Below are 19,749 nucleotides of genomic sequence, written 5' to 3' on the forward strand. Positions count from 1 at the left end.
GGATCATCCCTGTGCACCAGTCTCAAGCATTCTTTATCGAGCATAGATTGGCGATTCATTTCTTACATGATAGTATACATGTTTCAATGCCATTCTCCCACATCATCCCACCCTCTCCCTCTCCCTCTGAGTCCAAAAGTCTGTTCTTTATATCTGTGTCTCTTTGCTGTCTCACATACAGGGTTATCATTACCATCTTTCTAAATTCCATATATATGTGTTAGTATATTCTATTGGTGTTTTTCTTTCTGGCTTACTTCACTGTGAATAACTGGCTTCTGTCTCATCCATCTCATTGGGACAGATTCAAATGTTTTCTTTTTAATGGCTGAGTAATATTTCATTGTGTATATATACCAAAGTTTTCTTATCCATTCATCTGCTAATGGACATCTAGGTTGTTTCCTTGTCCTGGCTATTATAAATAGTGCTGCAATGAACATCGGGGTACATGTGTCTCTTTCAATTCTGTTTTCCTTGGTGCATATGCCCAGCAGTTTGATTGCTGGGTCATAAGGCAGTTCTATTTGCAATTTTTTAAGGAATCTCCACACTGTTCTCCATAGTGGCTCTACTAGTTTGCAATCCCACCAACAGTGTAAGAGGGTTCCCTTTTCTCCACACCCTCTTCAGCGTGTATTGCCTGCAGACTTTTGGATCACAGCCATTCTTACTGGTGTGATCATTGCGGTCTTGATTTGCATGTCTCTGATAATGAGTGATGTTGAGCATCCTTTCATGTGTTTGTTAGCCATCTGTATGTCTTCTTTGGAGAAATGTCTATTTAGTTCTTTGGCCCATTTTTTGATTGGTTCATTTATTTTTCTGGAATTGAGCTGCATAAGTTGCTTGTATATTTTTGAGATTAGTTGTTTGTCAGTTGCTTCATTTGTTATTATTTTCTCCCATTCAGAAGGCTGTCTTTTCACCTTGCTTATATTTTCCTTTGTTGTACAGAACTTTTAATTGTAATTAGATCCCATTTGTTTATTTTTGCTTTTATTTCCAGAATTCTGGGAGGTGGATCATAGAGGATCCTGCTGTGATTTATGTCTGAGAGTGTTTTGCCTATCTTCTCCTCTGGGAGTTTTATAGTTTCTGGTCTTATGTTTAGATCTTTAATCCATTTTGAGTTTATTTTCGTGTGTGGTGTTAGAAAGTGATCTAGTTTCATTCTTTTAGAAGTGGTTGACCAGTTTTCCCAGCACCACTTGTTAAAGAGATTGTCTTTACTCCATGGTATATTCTTGCTTCCTTTGTCGAAGATAAGGTGTCCATAGGCGTGTGGATTTGCCTCTGGGCTTCCTATTTTGTTTCATTGATCTATTTCTGTCTTCGTGCCAGTACCATACTGTCTTGATGACTGTGGCTTTGTAGTAAAGCCTGAAGTCAGGCAAGTTGATTCCTCCAGTTCCACTCTTCTTTCTCAAGATTGCTTTGGCTATTTTAGGTTTTTTGTATTTCCATACAAATTTTGAAATTATTTGTTTTAGTTCTGTGAAAAATATCGCTGGTAGCTTGATAGGGATTGCATTGAATCTGTAAATTGTTTTGGGTAGTGCACTCATGTTCACTATATTGATTCTTCCAATCCATGAACATGGTATATTTCTCCATCTATTAGTGTCCTGTTTGATTTCTTTCACCAGTGTTTTATAATTTTCTATATATAGGTCTTTAGTTTCTTTAGGTAGATATATATTTCTAAGTATTTTATTATTTTCATTGCAATGGTGAATGGAATTGTTTCCTTGATTTCTTTTTCTACTTTATCATTATTAGTGTATAGGAATGCAAGGGATTTCTGTGTGTTGATTTTATATCCTGCAATTTTACTATATTCATTGATTAGCTCTAGCAATTTTCTGGTGGAGTCTTTAGGGTTTCCTATGTAGAGGATCATGTCATCTGCAAACAGTGAGAGTTTTACTTCTTCTTTTCCAATTTGGATTCATTTTATTTCTTTGTCTGCCTTAATTGCTGTGGCCAAAATTTGCAAAACTATGTTGAATAGTAGCAGTGAAAGTGGGCACCCTTATCTTGCTCTTGACGTTAGGGGAAATGCTTCCAGGTTTTTATCATTGAGGATAATGTTTGCTGTGGGTTTGTCATATATAGCTTTTATTATGTTGAGATATGTACCTTCTATTACTGCTTTCTGGGGAGTTTTTATCATAAATGGATGTTGGATTTTGTCAAAGGCCTTCTCTGCATCTATTGAGATAATTATATGGCTTTTATTTTTCAATTTGTTAATGTGATGAATTACATTGATTGGTTTGTGGATATTGAAGAATCCTTGCATCCCTGGGATAAAGCCCACTTGGTCATGGTGCATGATCGTTTTAATGTGTTGTTGGATTCTGATTGCTAGAATTTTGTTAAGGATTTTTGCATCTATGTTCATCAGTGATATTGGCCTATAGTTTTCTTTTATTGTGACATGTATGTCAGATTTTGGTATTAGGGTGAGGATGGCCTCATAGAATGAGTTTGGAAGTTTACCTTCCTCTGCAATTTTCTGGCAGAGTTTGAGTAGGATAGGTGTTAGCTCTTCTCTAAATTTTCGGTAAAATTCAGCTGTGAATCCGTCTCAACCTGGGCTTTGGTTTGCCTGAAATTTCTGATTACAGTTTCAATTTCCTTGCTTGTGATGGATCTGTTAAGATTTTCTATTTCTTCCTGGTTCAGTTTTGGAAAGTTGTACTTTTCTAATAATTTGTCCATTTTTTTTTCCACATTGTCCATTTTATTGGCATATAATTGTTGATAGTACTTATGATCCTTATGATCCTTTGTATTTCTGTGTTGTCTGTTGTGATCTCTCCATTTTCATTTCTAATTTTATTCATTTGATTTTTCTGTTTCTTGATGCGTCTGGCTAGTGGTTTGTCAATTTTATTTATCCTTTCAAAGGACCAGCTTTTTGCTCTGTTGATTTTTTCTATGGTCTCTTTCATTTCTTTTGCATTTATTTCTGCTCTAATTTTTAAGATTTCTTTCCTCTACTAACTCTGGGGTTCTTCATTTCTTCCTTTTCTAGTTACTTTAGGTGTAGAGTTAGGTTATTATATGACTTTTTTTTTTCTTGTTTCTTGAGGTGTGCCTGTATCGCTATGAATTTTCCTCTTAACACTGCTTTTATAGTATCCCACAGGTTTTGGGTTGTTCTGTTTTCATTTTCTTTTGTTTCTATGTATATTTTGATTTCTTTTTTAATTTCTTCTGTGATTTGTTGGTTATTCAGAAGCGCGTTGTTCATCCTCCAATGTTGGAATTTTTAAAAGTTTTTCTCCTGTAACTGAGATCTAATCTTAATGCATTATGGTCAGAAAAGATGCTTGGAAAGATTTTAAATTTTTTGAATTTATCAAAGTTAGATTTATGGCCCAGGATGTGATCTATCCTAGAGAAGGTTCCGTGAGCACTTGAGAAAAAGGTGAAATTCATTGTTTTGGGGTGAAATGTCCTATAGATATCTATTAGGTCTAACTGGTCTATTTTATCATTTAAAGTTTGTGTTTCTTTGTTAATTTTCTGTTTAGTTGATCTGTCCATAGGCGTGTGTGGGTTATTAAAGTCTCCCACTATTATGTGTTTTTGTTTCCCCTTTCATCCTTGTTAGCATTTGCCTTACATATTGTGGTGCTCCTATGTTGGGTGCATATATATTTATAATTCTTGTATCTTCTTCTTGGATTGATCCTTTGATCCTTATGTAGTGCCCTTCTTTGTCTCTTTTTACAGCCTTTGTTTTAAAGACTATTTTATTGGATATGAGTATTGCTACTCCTGCTTTCTTTTGGTCACTCTTTGCGTGGAATATCTTTCCCCAGACCTTCACTTTCAGTCTGTATGTGTCCCTTGTTTTGAGGTGGGTCTCTGTAGGCAGCCTATATAGGGGTCTTGTTTTTATATCCACTTAGCCAGTCTTTGCCTTTTGTTTGGGGCATTCAACCAATTTATGTTTAAGGTAATTATTGATAAGTATGATCCCGTTGCCAATTACTTTATTGTTTTGGGTTCGGGTTTATATGCCCTTTTTGTGTTTTCTGTCTAGAGAATATCCTTTAGCATTTGTTGGAGAGCTGGTTTGGTGGTGCTGAATTCTCTCAGCTTTGGCTTGTCTGTAAAGCTTTTGATTTCTCCTTCGTATTTGAATGAGATCCTTGCTGGGTACAGTAATCTGGGCTGTAGGTTATTTCCTTTCATCACTTTAAGTATGTCTTGCCATTCCCTCCTGGCCTGAAGAGTTTCTATTGAAAGATCAGCTGTTATCCTTATGGGAAACCCCTTGTATGTTATTTATTGTTTTTCCCTTGCTGCTTTTAATATTTGTTCTTTGTGTTTGATCTTTATTAATTTGATTAATATGTGTCTTGGGGTGTTTCGCCTTGAGTTTATCCTGTTTGGAAATCTCTGGGTTTCTTGGACTTGGGTGAGTATTTCCTTCCCCATTTTAGGGAAGTTTTCAACTATTATCTCCTCAAGGATTTTCTCATGGTCTTTCTTTTTCTCTTCTTCTTCTGGGACTCCTATAATTGGAATGTTGGAGCGTTTCATATTGTCTTGGAGCTCTGTGAGATTGTTTTCATTTCTTTTAATTCGTTTTTCTTTTTTCCTCTCTGATTCATTTATTTCTACCATTCTATCTTCTATTTCACTAATCCTATCTTCTGCCTCCGTTATTCTGCTATTTGTTTCCTCCAGAGTTGTTCTGATCTCATTTATTGCATTATTCATTATATATTGACTCTTCTTCTTTTTTTTTTTTTTTTTTCTCCTATGTACCTTGTTAAACCTTTCTTGCATCTTCTCAATCCTTGTCTCCAGGCTATTTATCTGTGATTACTTTTTTTTTTTTTTCAAGATTTTGGATCATTTTCACTATCAATATTTGGAATTCTTTCCCAGGTAGATTCCCAACTCTTCCTCTTTTGTTTGGTTTGGTGGGCATTTCTCCTGTTCCTTTACCTGCTGGGTATTCCTCTGTCTCTTCATCTTGGTTATATTGATGCATTTGGTGTGGCCTTTCTATATTCTGGGAATTTGTGGAGTTCTCTTTATTACGGAGCTTCCTCACTGTGGGTGGGGTTTTATCACTGGCTTATCAAAAGTTTCTTGGTTAGGGAGGCTTGTGTCGGAGTTCTGGTGGGTGGGGCTGTATTTCTTCTCTCTGGAGTACTATGAAGTGACCAGTAATGGGTTATAGGACGTCAATGGTTTTGGAGTAACTTTGAGCTGTCTGTATATTGATGTTCAGGGGAGTGTTCCTGTGTTGGTGGATAATTTGTGTGGTATGTGTTGCTCTGGAACTTGTTGGCCCTTGGGTGGTGCTTGATTTCAGTGTATGAATGGAGGCATTTGATGAGCTCCTATTTGTTAATGTTCCCTGGATTCAGGAGTTCTCTGATGTTCTCAGGATTTGGACTTAAGCCTCCTGCTTCTGATTTTCAGTTTTACTTTTACAGTAGCCTCAAGACTTCTCCACCTATACAACACCAATGATAAAATATCTATGTTAAAGACAAAAAGTTTCTCCACATTGAGGGACAACCAAAGAGGTTCACTGAGTTACATGGAGAAGAGAAGAGGGAGGGGTTAGTTACACGTGACTGGAATGAGATGAGTGGGATCAAAACAGGAGAGAGCAAGCTAGCCAGTAATCACTTCCTTATGTGCACTCCACAGTCTGGACTGCTCAGAGGTGTTCACGGAGTTATACAGAGAAGAGTAGAGGGAGGAAGTAGACAGAGGTGGCTAGGAGGATAAAAGAGGGAAATGAAAAGGAGAGAGACAGATACAGCCAGTAACTAGTTCCTTAAGTGTTCTCCACCGTCTGGAACACACAGAGATTCACAGAATTTGGTAGAGAAGAGAAAAGTGAAGGAAGAGACAGAGGCCACCTGGTGGAGAAAAAGGAGAGTCTAAAGGAGGACAGACTGGTCAAGCCAGTAATCTCACTCAGGTAAAATTGAGTACTTAAGATTGGGTTTTTAAATGTAGAGAATTGACAACAAATATCAAAAAGCAAAGATTAAAAATCTTGAGTAGACGTTGGATTTTCAAAAATAAAATATTTTAAAAAAGAAGAAGAAAAAAAGTCACAAGAATTATTAAAAAACAACAACAACAACAATCATAAAAAGACTATATACTGTGTTTGCTTTAAAAATAGGGTCTTTTTAAAGTAATAGTAGGTTATAAAAATAAAAATTAAAGCAGAGATAGAGGACTTAAACATTTAAAAAAAAGTTAAAAAAAGAAGAAGAAAAAGAAAATAAGAAAAAACAATCACACAACAGCATTAAAAAAATAGGAAAAGAATGGTCATAAAAGTAGTAAAGATACATCCTGCCCTTTCTGTAGTGTTGCAGGTATTGTGGGGTCACTTCCAAGGTGGTTCCCTGTTTAACTTCTTCTGTTTGCTGATTTCTGCCCTGACACAGGGTGGACGGTGGTGTACACTTTTTTTTTTTTTTTTAAGGCTCACTTGTTCAGTCCCCTTGTGGAGAGGGAGGGATGCTGCAAACAAATAACACTGGCATGTACTCGCAGTGTCTCAACCCCACTGGGCCGGCCTCTGCTCGCCATGCCCACCACTCAGGCTCTACATTGCTCTGTTGGGAAACTTCTGAGTCCATCCCTAGGATGCATGAACCTCCCTGGTCTAAGCCACTCAGGCTCGGTGCTCAGGTAGCCCTCAAAGGCGCAGATTCGGTTGTGTCTCCCAGGTCCGAGTACCTCACGTGTTTGGCGAGCGCAGTGGCTGCAACTTATCACCTTTCCCATCTCTGCTGCTTAGTTTTCTCCGTGTACTGCTGGTATCCCTTCTCAGGTGGATGATGACTGTCCAGAACCCCCAGAAGTCTTAGTTAGCAAAGAAGCCTGCTTGCATTTTGGTAGGTAATGTCTCTCTTGGGCTGCGATTGCCCCCTTCCAGCCCTTATGGGTGCCTGTCACTGGAGGGGGATGGTCTGCAGCCAGCTATTTCTGTTCTGTCTTTTGTTCTGTGCATGGTCCTGGCAGTGTCTTATGTTCGAGCTTTTCACCTGGTAGCTATTCCACAGTCTAGTTTGCTAGCCCATTAGTTCAGTCTGGTTATGTGTGGGGCATTCCAGCACGATTCTTAAAAGCACTGCGGCCCTCACCTCCTGCACCTCCCTGCCCAGCCCCCACTTGCTAGTGGTGGATACAGGTGTCTGCACTGCTTTTCTGCTGGGGGAGTTGCTGTTGGGCTCATAATCTGTTGGTTTTAATTATTTATTTATTTTTCCTTCCTGTTATGTTGTCCTCTGTGCTTCCAAGGCTCGCTACAGACTCAGCAATGAGAGTGTTTCCTGGTGTTTGGAAACTTCTCTTCTTAAGATTCCTGTTGCGAGCGAAATGAAACAAAGACAACATACACACAAGAGACAGACAAGACACAACTCTGGCTGGAGGGAAAAAGAACTGCACAAACAAGCTGCGGTTTATTTTTATAAAGCCCCCTAGGCAGAATTCCAGACTGCATGGCTAAGCCTTTTCAGTACAGTGCAGGTGCACAAATGTTATCGTACAGCAAGTGGAGTGAAACTCCTGGTTACTGCAGAGTCTGTCCAGAGCCGTTTCTTCCTCCTTATCACAAGAAGGGAATGTTCCCTCATTTGCAAGGGATCATTAAACTCAAGGCTGTGTCCAGACTCCTTGGCAGAACATCTTGTTTGCAAACATGTTCCACCTGAGCAGAGAGTCCTGTTTGCAGGCACATCTCCGCTTCCCTATTATAGCCACATTAACTTCCTTCATCTCCCCCTTTTTTATTTGCTTTAATAAATTTAACATGGTCTGGATCTTCTCTGCTTCGTGTTTTAGTTGTTTCCCTTTCCGCCATCGCTGGAAGACTAGAAAAGCAACACAACATAAAATAAGTATAAATACAGTGCTCCCAAAGGTAATCCCAATCAGTGAGGATACATGCCCTAATGAATTTAAGTTACTCATTCCCTCTTGAAGACTTTTCAACAAATCAGACCCGGCAATGTCTGGTAAAGTCCTGCTAAAAGTAGACAAAATTTGTAGTTCCAGGTCCATAATCTCCGCAGTGAGATTTTGATGCCCAATCAAAGGTCATTTTACTCTTTCCCATCCCTCACTCATGTTAAATGGTACAGGTATTATACAACACTGAGAAGAATTCCAATCACGTTTCAACACACTTCCCGTAGATAAAACAGCTAATTGATCTCCAAGCCAGGAAATGGTGTGTTGAAGATTGAGCACGTCGGTAGCAAGTTGCGCATCTAAATCATGCTGTTGTTGCCATAACAAATGAGAGTCTTTATGCCAGTCCTGAACAAAATCAGCTGTTTGAATTCCTTGGGGTAATGCAAGGCCTGCCACCGCCACTGTTGCAGTTACTGATGCAATTGCGAGAATCAAAGCAATGACCACACCAAGCATATGTCGAGATCGATGTAGCAAAGTATGTACAGGGGTTACTAGATGAGAAACAGCAAAATAATCTGACCACGGCTGAGTCAGATTTACAGGTAACCATACTTCTGTCCGAGCTTTAACAATTAGTAATGAAAAATTGGAGTTATTGGCTCGCCTTTCAAATTCTTCCCACCACGACTGATTTACACATTGAGTTAGATTACAATAATCACATGACACAGACCCCACAGTATCATTCCAGGTCCAATTCCCATATAACAATGCAAAAGGATATTTTACACATGCCATTGCGGAATAAGATTTATTAACATGTAAATTAATATGAAATGGACCCGAAGAGTCACCACTATCCAAAGTATAGTTTCCTGACTAGATAGTGAGATTACCAGAAACTGCCCGTAGTTTCCAAATATCCCCTTGAATGTGCGGATATCCTTGCAATTGTAATTGAGAAGGGACAAGTGCAAATTGATGCCATTTAACTGTTTCATTACCATTGCCCATCAAAGTGCTATTTGCATGATGCCACCTAAGAGATTTATTTGACCATTTTTCTAAGAATTGCCCATGATCTGGACTCCAATCTACAATGATAGACCCAGAATAATTCATGACTTTAAAGGGTCGATGACCTTGGCAAAGTTCCCATTCCAAAGATTCTAGAAAGGGAGCAAAAAAGTTAACAGGACATAGTGACATGTATATTCCATTAAGAATGTCTATCTGTTCTGCTGAGGTGTTAAGTTCCCTGGTGGAAACAAGCACAGTAAAAGTAGCAAAATGATAATTATTACACTTTATTTCCCATGTATTTTAGGAATGATGAGAATGTTCCTTGGTGGACAGACAAAAGCAGTGTCCTCCTTTGCACAAAGGAATACCTTCCACTGCAATTGTTAAATTACTAATATTATATTGTTGTTTATGATGAGATAGTTGTTCTATTCCCCCGCAAGCTGGTGGGGGAAAGAAGGCAGTCTCATTAGTACATACCTGCATTTCTGGTTTCCCCCAGGAAACTGTTCTTACTAATGGGGGATTAGGTATATATGCCCAATATGTATGATGACTTGCCAATACACCGATTACCTGACATGTCACCACCACCATCATGGCAAGCAAAAGGTTGGTAGGATTAAGAGGTTGCCCCGCCTTCATTAACATCTTCTCTGCTTTCTGGGTCAACCTCTTTATTTGACCCCACGTAGGAGATGTTGCTTCCCTTTTACGGAAAGTAAAGCTTCTCTGCATAGTAAGCTCTTCGAATTTTTGAATAAAGGGATCAGCCATTGCTGATTTTGATCAATCTCGCTGGAGTCCAAAACCTGTAATTATTAACAGAAATGAAAGCATACCCTCGTACCAGATATATTAATGAACTGGGATCCAACCTTTCTCTTTATCTTTATACCAAATAGGTGTATTCAAGATCTTCTTATCCTCTTCTTTCCATTGAAAATTCAACTCTGCTGCTGATAGATTTCCCTCGCTCCAAATATTCAAAAAATTTAAGGTAAGCTTTTATTCAGAATGTCTTTAGGTTTCATAAATCTCTCCTGTTCCCCCATTTTTATTTTTTCAAGATATTCACGCAAGGTATGATTAGCCCTTTTGATGATCGCTTGCCCTTGGCTATTATAAGAAATACCAAAAGTATGAGTTATATGGTATTGGGATAAAAAGTGAGCTAATTTCACGGATTGATAGGCAGGCACATTATTAGTTTTCAATTCAATTGGTAATCCCATAACTGCAAACAAGATAACAAATGAGTAATAACAGTGTCAGCCTTTTCAGAATGTAATGCAGTGGCCCATTGAAAATGTGTGCAAGTATCTATAGTATGATGCAAACATCTTTGTTGTCCGAAAGAAGAAATGTAAATTACATCCATTTGTCATATCTGAATTGCTTGTTGTCCTCTCATGTTGACATCTGGTGGGGTAAATGGCAAAGCAAAGGGTGCACATATAGAACAAGAATGAACAATATTTTGAGCTTGTTTTCGGGTAATAGAATGAGATTTTCATAACCCTTTAGAATTGGTATGCTGTAAGAGACGTTCTTGCTTTGCTGCTTCTATAGGATAAAGTAAGGCATCAGTTGTAGCATTTCTGAATGATAAAGGTCTAGGAAGGGCAGAATGTGCATGGATGTGAGTAAAGAAAATTAACTCTGAATGCTGCAAGAGCAATTGTTGTACATGGTAAAACAATTTATCAATAACTGTTTTAAGGGTCAGTGGAAGGGAGACATGAGGAAGCTGTAGGCAAGAGAGAGCAGCATATCGAGAATCTGAAACAATGTTAATAGGAAGTTGGAGAAAATCTTGCAAAACTAAATAGATAGCCCACAACTCAGCAGGCTGTAAAGAATAAAATGATTGGTGAGAACCTTAGATCTTTCCAGGGTCCAACATCCTGCAGTATTTTTATTCGCATCTGTAAAAATAGTGGGTCCCTTAACTGCAACATCTGAAATTGGGGATTGAGATATCATAGAGTTAGTCCGGAGAAAATCAATCAATTTAAATGAGGGATAGTGATTAGAAAATGAACCAGGAAATGAGGAAAGAGAAATTTGCCACATCTCATTAAATAGTAAACATCGAGATATTTGAGCAGTTGTTAACTGAGTAACAATCTGGTGTGGTTCACATCCTGACAATTGTCAAATATGATGGCGACTTTTCTGTATAAAGAAGGCTAATTTATCCATATATAGTCAATTTTTTGGAAAAGCTGTTAGGTAAGAAAACCCATTCTATTAATCCTTTTTCTTGAGCAATTACACCAGATTGGGAATAAGGAGTATGAAGTATTATAAACAAAATAGGTTGAGATGCATTTAAGTAAGTAAAAAAGCCGTCATTTAATCATTGCTCAACAAACTGAAGTTCCTGTAAAGCCAATGGGGTTAAGGTCCAGGGGCTATCCAGAGCTATATCTCCCTCTAAAGTAGAAAACCAATGTCATAATTGATAAGTAGGAATCCCAAGTACTGGGCATAGCCAACTGATCTCTCCCAATAACTTTTGAAAATCATTTAAGGTTTTGAGATGATCCCTTCTAATTTGCAAATTTTGGGGCCTTATTCTATGTTGCTCCAATACCGTACCTAAATAGGAAATAGGAAAGTCCTTTCGAATTTTTTCCGGGGCTATTTGCAAATTGAATAGTCTTAAAGCCTCCTGTACTTTTAGAAATAATTCACCACGTTCAGCAACACTAGGAGCTGCTAATAGGAGATCATCCATGTAGTGATATAGAATATAATTGGAGTATTCTTGACAGAGAGATTGTAAAGAGCAAGCTCCAAATTCCTGGCATAAGGTAGGACTATTTGTCATTCCCTGTGGTAAGACTGTCTACTTATAACGCTTAACAGGCTGAGCATGATTAAGAACAGGAACTGTAAAAGCAAATTTATCTCTATCTTGCAGTTGTAGGGGAATGGTTAAAAAAAAAAAAAAAAAGTCTTTAAGTTCTAGCACCATTAAGGACCAATTCTAAGGAATAAAACCTGGAGAGGGGAGTCCCAATTGTAATGCTCCCATAGGTTCAATACATTTATTAACTTCTCATAAATCGGTTAACATTCTCCATTTTCCAGATTTCTTTTTTATAACAAATACAGAAGAACTCCAGGGGGAGATAGAGGGCTCTATATGACCAAGTTGGGGCTGTTCTTGTACTAATTGTTCTAACACCTGGAACTTCATTTGAGGTAATGGCCACTGCTCAACCCATTTTGGAGTATTAGTTAACCATTTTAGTGGGAGTGCTTGAGGAATTTGAGCCATGGCTACTAGTTTTCTGATTGAATGGTTACAGAAGCCCCCAAAGGAGAGAGAAGATCTCTTCTCCATTTATTAATAGGTATGTTTACAATATAAAAGGTAACAAACACTGATCTTCCATTATGGAATTGGCATTGCAAGGGATGGGGACTCGGCCAAACAACTGCAATGGAGCTCAGTCCCATCAGCATTAGAGGGCTTTTTTTCTTTTTTCCAATCTTGGGACCATTGTTGAGAAGAAATGACTGAAACATCCGCCCCCATGTCTACTAGTTCCTCAAAGTTGTTTCCTAGTATAATCAAAGAGAGAACAGGGCGAGAATCTTTGATAAGCATTTCCCAAAATATATGTCACCCAGTACTTCCAAATCCTCCTGTTTGTTCATTAGGAAGAGCCAAAAAGGGGTGATAAGGCAGGATAAGTATTTGAACAATATGTTCCCCAGCTAACAATGAAAGTGTGGTAGAAGTAGAGACCATAATAAAAATTTCCCCAACAAAGTCAGAGTCTAGTACCCCAGGAATTATGGTTAAACCTCTCAAAGCCACGCTGCTATGGCCTAATATCAAGCCAAAAGTGCCTTTAGGCAGTCGTCCGAATACATTTGTTTTTAACTTGTAAATGCTTCCCCCTGGTGACAAAAGAACATTATCAGCTAGTGGCAAATCAGCAGCAGCACTCCCTGAAGTAGCAGGCCATAAGTCCGCAATCATCATCTGGGGTCCTTTTAATGGGGCATCGACTCGTAACGGTTGCTGGGAGGGAACAGGGTTGGGGCAGGTGGGATGGCAGGAGGGCAAGGAGGAGAAGCCCCTGGTATTGTTCCTGGGCCCCAAGGACTCAGGCCCGCACGATAGTTTCCCGGTATCAGGTTGCCCATTTTGTCTGTGTTAGATCTGCACTCATTAGTCCAATGAAGCCCCTTCCTGCACCGATGGCAAAGTCCAGGAGGAGTCTTATTCTTCCCAGCAAGAGATCTGTCTTTAGGAATTGTGCCTTGATCAGCTTTTAATTTCTGACACTCTCTTCTCATATGATGAGGTTTTCCACAATGGAAGCAGTTACCTCCCTTTTGTGGTCTCATAGCTTTGGCCAAGGCTGTAGCAAAGACATTAGCCTGATGCTCTGTTCCTCCTACTCCTGAGCAGGCTCTGATATATTCAGCTATAGATGCACCCTGTCCCTTTGATAGTCCCAGTATACACTTGCATTCAGGATTTGCATTTTCAAATGTTAAAGTTTGTAATAATATCTCTGAAATTTCATCCCTCCATTCAGCTTGTTCCACAGCTACCCTCAATCTTGCTAGAAAATCAGTATATGGCTCACTGGGGCCTTGCATTGTTTTAACAAAGGAGGGCTGGGTGTGGCCAGTAGGCACCACATGGCACCATGCTCATAAAAAGACCTGGCATGCTTGTTGTAAGTCCTGGTAAGAGTCCTGAGCCTGTTCTCTTAAAGCCCGATAACAGCCCTCTCCCATTAGCTTGTCCTCAAGAGGACCAGGGGGATTCTGTCCTTCATTAATCTGAGCCTGCTTTCTAGCTTCTTCTTCCCACCAGCTCGAAGTTGCATCCATTTAGAACCCTCCAAGACAGCTTGGGCCATAGATTCCCAATCTAACAGAATGATTAATTTGCCTTTCCACAATAATTCCAGCATAGCCAAAACAAAGGGAGATTGAGGACCATATTGCGCTACTGCAGCTTTAAGATCTTTAAAAATTTTATATTCCAAAGGAGAGCAGTGAACATTTACCACATTGGCATTTTGCTATATCTGGATGGGAAATAATTTTGGAGGATCGATAAACCCACCAGGGGGAGCATGTAAATCATCATCATAAAACAGACAAAGGAAAGGAGAACTGACAATATTCCCTGCCCTCATCAGGCCGACCAATGGCAGTGGGGAAAAGAGAAGCATAAGGAGGAGCAGAAGGTGTATATTTCTTCTCCTCCTTACGGGATTTCCACCATTCCTGGAATGGATGGATCATTTCTTTAATCTCTTTGCCCTCCTCTGATGAAACTGAAGAAGCCTCCGAATCTGATTCTGAACTATCATATCTCACCATTTACAGGAGGAGGCTCACCTGTATCTCTACCTTCAGGCGATGCAGAAGTCCCACCAATGTCTGGCGCATCCTCATAAATTGCCTCTCCCATCACTGAAGCATTAGATTTAGTATCACTATCAGTAGATAGCGAGGTCAAAGCCTGTGTTACATCACTACATAAAGTCCACAACTTCAAAGGGATCACATTACTCTTCTTATGTTGCTTTCTCAATCCCTTTTGGATTATGTTCCACTCCTTTAAATTTAACTGTAACTTAGTTTGATATTGAAATCAATAACAATATTGCTCCACCAAGCGCAAGAGCTCACTCAATCAATGAGTCGAGGCCTTCGTCTATGGGGTGGAGAAGTCCTTTGACCAGCTCCATGTATTGTGTCCATAAAGATGAGGAATTCCCCATGTTTTTCCCAAAAGTTCCCCTGCTATGGATATAAAATCCCCCCGGGGTTGCTCACCCTTTCGGTTTCACTTGGGCCCCATGTTGGGCGCCAGATGTTGCGAGAAAAATGACGCCAAGGCAACACACACACAAGAGACAGACAAGACACAACTCCAACCGGAGGAAAAAAGAACTGTGCAAACAAGCTGTGGTTTATTTTTATAAAGTCCCCTAGGCAGAATTCCAGACTGCATGGCTAAGCCTTTTCAGTACAGCGCAGGTGCACAAATGTTATCGTACAGCAAGTGGAGTGAAACTCCTGGTTACTGCAGAGTCTGTCCAGAGCCGTATCTTCCTCCTTATCACAAGAAGGGAATGTTCCCTCGTTTGCAAGGGATCATTAAACTTAAGGCTGTGTCCAGACTCCTTGGCAGAATATCTTGTTTGCAAGCACGTTCTGCCCGAGCAGAGAGTCCCGTTTGCAGGCACAACTCCACTTCCCCATTTCGGCCGCATTAACTTCCTTCAATTCCCTTCCCGAGACAGGACTTCCTTACCGTGATGGAACTCCCTCCGTACCTCCTTTGTCTCTTTTTTCATCTTTTATATTTTTTCCTACCTATTTTTGAAGGCAATGATCTACTTTTCTGCGTGGCTGATGTCCTCTGCCAACATTCAGAAGTTGTTTTTTGGAATTTACTCAGCATCGAAATGTTCTTTTGATGAACTTGTGAGGGAGAAAGTGGTCTCCCCATCCTATTCCTCTGCCATTTTAGGATCGCCTGCCTGATCCTTACTCCCTTACACTGATTCACAGGCATTCGGCAGTGGTTAGTTCATCTGACTTGCTCTCTGAAAGTGTGTAGTACATTACTGTTGCAAAGTCCATCCCTGCGGATTATTTATTTGACAGGTATTTGTGCGAATGCATAAATTTCAGCCTTCCAGTGTATGCCTTTCTCTCACCCATCCCCTTTGCTAAGCATCGGGGAGTTTCCAGCACTGCGTGTCCACTTTACCTTGCTTGGGGTGCTCACTGCTTGCAATATTGTCAGTTCTCTTTGTCAGGTAAATCATATGACCTGTCTATAATCTGCCCTTCTTCATTGACTCTGATTATGACCACACTTATCTGTAATTCTGACAATGACATTATTTTCTTGTCCTAGTGCCTGAGTCTTATTCTGTCATGAATTTATATCACATTCCTGGATCCATTTATCTCTCTGTCCCTGAGTACTTTCATTACTTTCATCTATGGGCATTGGGAATGTGGCGGCAGTGCATGCTCTCTTGCATGTAATTTTCAAAATCTGTGTATTTCTAAAGTGTCCTAGGAGTGAAGAGACAATGTCATACTATCTGTCTTTTTTTTTTTTTTTTCCTATAAAGGCATGTGGACAGTGATTCTTATACTAGCTCCTTCCACTAATATGTCCCCACTAATATAAAAGGAACCCCCTGACTACGGTTAATGTACCATTTCTGGTCTGGCCCATTTTCCATGGTGGCCTCTTCTGGTGCTCAGAGTTGATGTCTCTTGGCAGTTTAGATTTTTATCTCTGATAAGAAACCCTCTTGAGCACTATCTATGGGCTTTTTGGTTTTGAAAGCACTTTGAATTGTATTTACTTGTTGATGTTTTCTTCCTGAGAGTGTTCTGGTTTTGTTTTGTGTGTGTCTTTGTTTGTATTTATTTAGTTATTTAATTTTGGGTGCGTGACCCCTGACTCATTTAAGGGTAGGTGTTATGTTGAATCCGTTTGCCTTGTGAATATCAGATGTCCATAAGCGATAGTTTCAAGGCTGCAGTTAAAGAGAAAAGCCTCGTCACTGCAAGGTGTCTTTATTTCCTCCTATTTTAGGATGGCCTGCACCACCTGAGAGTTTTAGTCAGGCCTGGTGGTACATTAGAGTAGAATGAGCTAGAGGATGCCACCAAACTTGGTGTCTCCTCATTCTTGGATTGCTTTAAGTAAATGTTCCTATTCTATTTAAGTTGATTGACAAGGATGCATTTGTTTTACGTGTACAGATTCTTCTTCCATGGCTCTGAGAGTACTTGGTGTATTCAACTGTGCTTGTTTTCACCTACATATATTTCACCTACATATATGTTTTCACCTACATACATTAGAACATATATTGTCTACTGCTCTTTGCAGTAGGTTTGCATCAATTCTGTATTTTATATGTATCTGTGGAAAGAAACAAATGGCAGGCTCAAGATGTATCTCTTCCAACCACTAGAGTCCTCTGCTACACATAAGTTCCTGGCAAGGTTGGATATCCACGTCACCTTTGTGTGGGTGCTCACTACTCTGGAATTTTGTGTCCCACTTGTCCATTGCATCCCATAATGTTTCTTGAATTGACCCTCTTTCACTCAGTGTGATGATCTCTGGATTTATCTCTATCACTGAAGACAGCCTACTTTCATATTTCAATCCTTGATTCAAAATTTATTCTAGACCTATATCACATTTCTTTATCCATTCATCTGTCCAGGCACGCTATCTTTATTTTTATCTCTTTACTGTTGTGAATGGTACCACGTAACCTGGTTTGGGATGTGTGATGTTCGAAGTCTGTTCATTTCTGAAATATTCCAGGAGAAGACCTGATTTATCATACTATCTCTATTTATTTATTTATTCTCTCATGGGACTGCCTAGTCATGCTCATAATGGCTCTTACCAGGTCCATCCCATCAGTACCTAAAAGAATCCACTGTACCAATGATACTCTATCATTGATGCCATGTCCAGCTTTTAACAGTGGCCCTATTAAATGCTCAGTCAGAGGTGATAATGTACTTGCAGCTTAGAAGTTGTATCTCTTAGAATTCATCCTATGTGCAAATGGTCATATGCTTTTTTAAAGTAATATAATAGAATTACGTTTACCTATTCATACCCTCTTCCTGTTAGCTTCCCTGTGTTTACCTTAGTTTCTTTCCCCTTGGCAATTTGTCAAGTATGAGCATCACATTTAGAGCTCAGCACCATTGTGAATAGTGTGCCCATCAGCAAGCATTTTAAGGTTCCTGTTAGAGAAAATGTCCACAAAGGCAGCAGCATTTTTTTCATTTCCTCCTCTTGTTACTATGGTAACAGAATCATGGGAAGTTTTCCCAGGCCCGGTTGTAAATCCAAGTAGAATGAGATAGAGGACATCCACAAAATTTTGGTTTCTTTACTCTTTGAGGTTTTTCTTTAAGTTAAACTTTATTTCTTATTTAAGACTATTCATGCCATTGTTGCTGCAGGGAAACGGTTTCTCCTGCCTTTCCGCAGATACCTGGAGGTATTCAACTGTGGTTATTGTCAGAGCTATCTTTTAGAATCAGTGGAGTACATGTCTCTTGATACAGGAAGTCCTTGTGGATTACAGATTGCATACAACATACATATTTGTGGCTATAACTTTATTCCAGCCTTCACCTTTCAGCCTCTCACCCACCAATACCCTTTGCTAACAGTGTCAGACTTAATTTTGGGGAGCTGCAAAATCATTGCAGATGGTGATTGCAGCCATGAAATTAAAAGACGCTTACTCCTTGGAAGGCAAATTATGACCAACCTAGATAGATAGCATGTTCAAACACAGAGACATTACTTTGCTGACTAAGGTCGGTCTAGTCAAGGCTATGGTTTTTCCTGTGGTCATGTATGGATGTGAGAGTTGGACTGTGAAGAAAGCTGAGCGCCAAAGAATTGATGCTTTTAAACTGTGGTTTTGGAGAAGACTCTTGAAACTCCCTTGGACTGCAAAGACATCCAACTAGTCCATTCTGAAGGAGATGAGCCCTGGGATTTCTTCGGAAGAAATGATGCTAAACCGAAGCTCCAGTACTTTGGCAATCTCATGCGAAGAGTTGACTCATTGGAAAAGTCTCTGATGGTGGGAGGGATTGAGGGCAGGAGGAGAAGGGGATGACAGAGGATGAGATGGCTGGATGGCATCACTGAATCGATGGACGTGAGTCTCAGCAAACTCTGGGAGCTGGTGATGGACAGGGAGGCCTGGCATGCAGTGTTTCATGGGGTCACAAAGAGTCAGAGATGACAGAGTGACTGAACTGAACTGAACTGAACTGAACCGAATTGAACCCTAATTTTCTTACCAGGAATGTAAGTCCATTTCACTTTTGTTTCAGTACTCATTGCCATAAATATGTTTTTTAATCCCCTCTGGAAGGTGTATGCTGTGATATGTTTTTAATCCACCTTTCTTTACTTATTGTGATTTGGTCTAGATTTCTGAGTATACGTGAAAATGGCAATTCTGCATTTTCATAATGTCTGAGTCATATTTTGTTGTGTCTCTATGTCTCATTTCTTTCTCTTTTAGTTTGCACCCAATGATTCTCTTTCCTTTCACCTCTGGGTCATTATAAAAGCTGCTGCAGTGCATGTTTGTGGAGGTGTTTGCCTCTGTGTTTTCCACGATCTGTTGATTTCTCAACTACTCAGAGAGTGAAGTTGTCATATGACATCATCTGTCTCATTTTGTGATTCCAAGGCCATTTGACAGTCATTCTCATAAAGGCTCCAGCTGCTTACCTCCCACCAGTAGCATACAAGGGTCCTCTTTACTAACACTGCTGTACTCTTCCTTTTCTGTAGAGTTTTGGATAATGGCCTGTTTCATTTCTCAGTGGTGATATTGCATTGAAGTTCTCATATCAGTGATAACAGGGCAAATAAAGCACATTGTGCTTTATTCTAAACATTGACCAAGTATTTATCTGTTGAAATTTCCTTCCTGATCATATGATTTGCTCTTGTTTTTATTTGGTGTGTGACCCCTGGCCATTTCATAAAGGTAGGGGTCATTTAGAGACCAGCTTCCTTCTGAATAGTCAGTGTCCATCTGCACAAAATGTAAGTTTATTGCTCCAGAAAGTAGCCACGAGGCAGCAGCATTTTTTTGGGTTTTTCTCTTGTTACTATGGTGACTGCATCTTTAGAGGTATGAACAATTTCTGCTTGTAAATGAGAGTAGAATGAGCTAGAGGGAGCCTCCCCACCCCCTCACCCTGAAAGCT

Source organism: Budorcas taxicolor, chromosome Y, assembly GCF_023091745.1.
Source record: "Budorcas taxicolor isolate Tak-1 chromosome Y, Takin1.1, whole genome shotgun sequence".
NCBI classification, from domain to species: Eukaryota; Metazoa; Chordata; class Mammalia; order Artiodactyla; family Bovidae; genus Budorcas; species Budorcas taxicolor.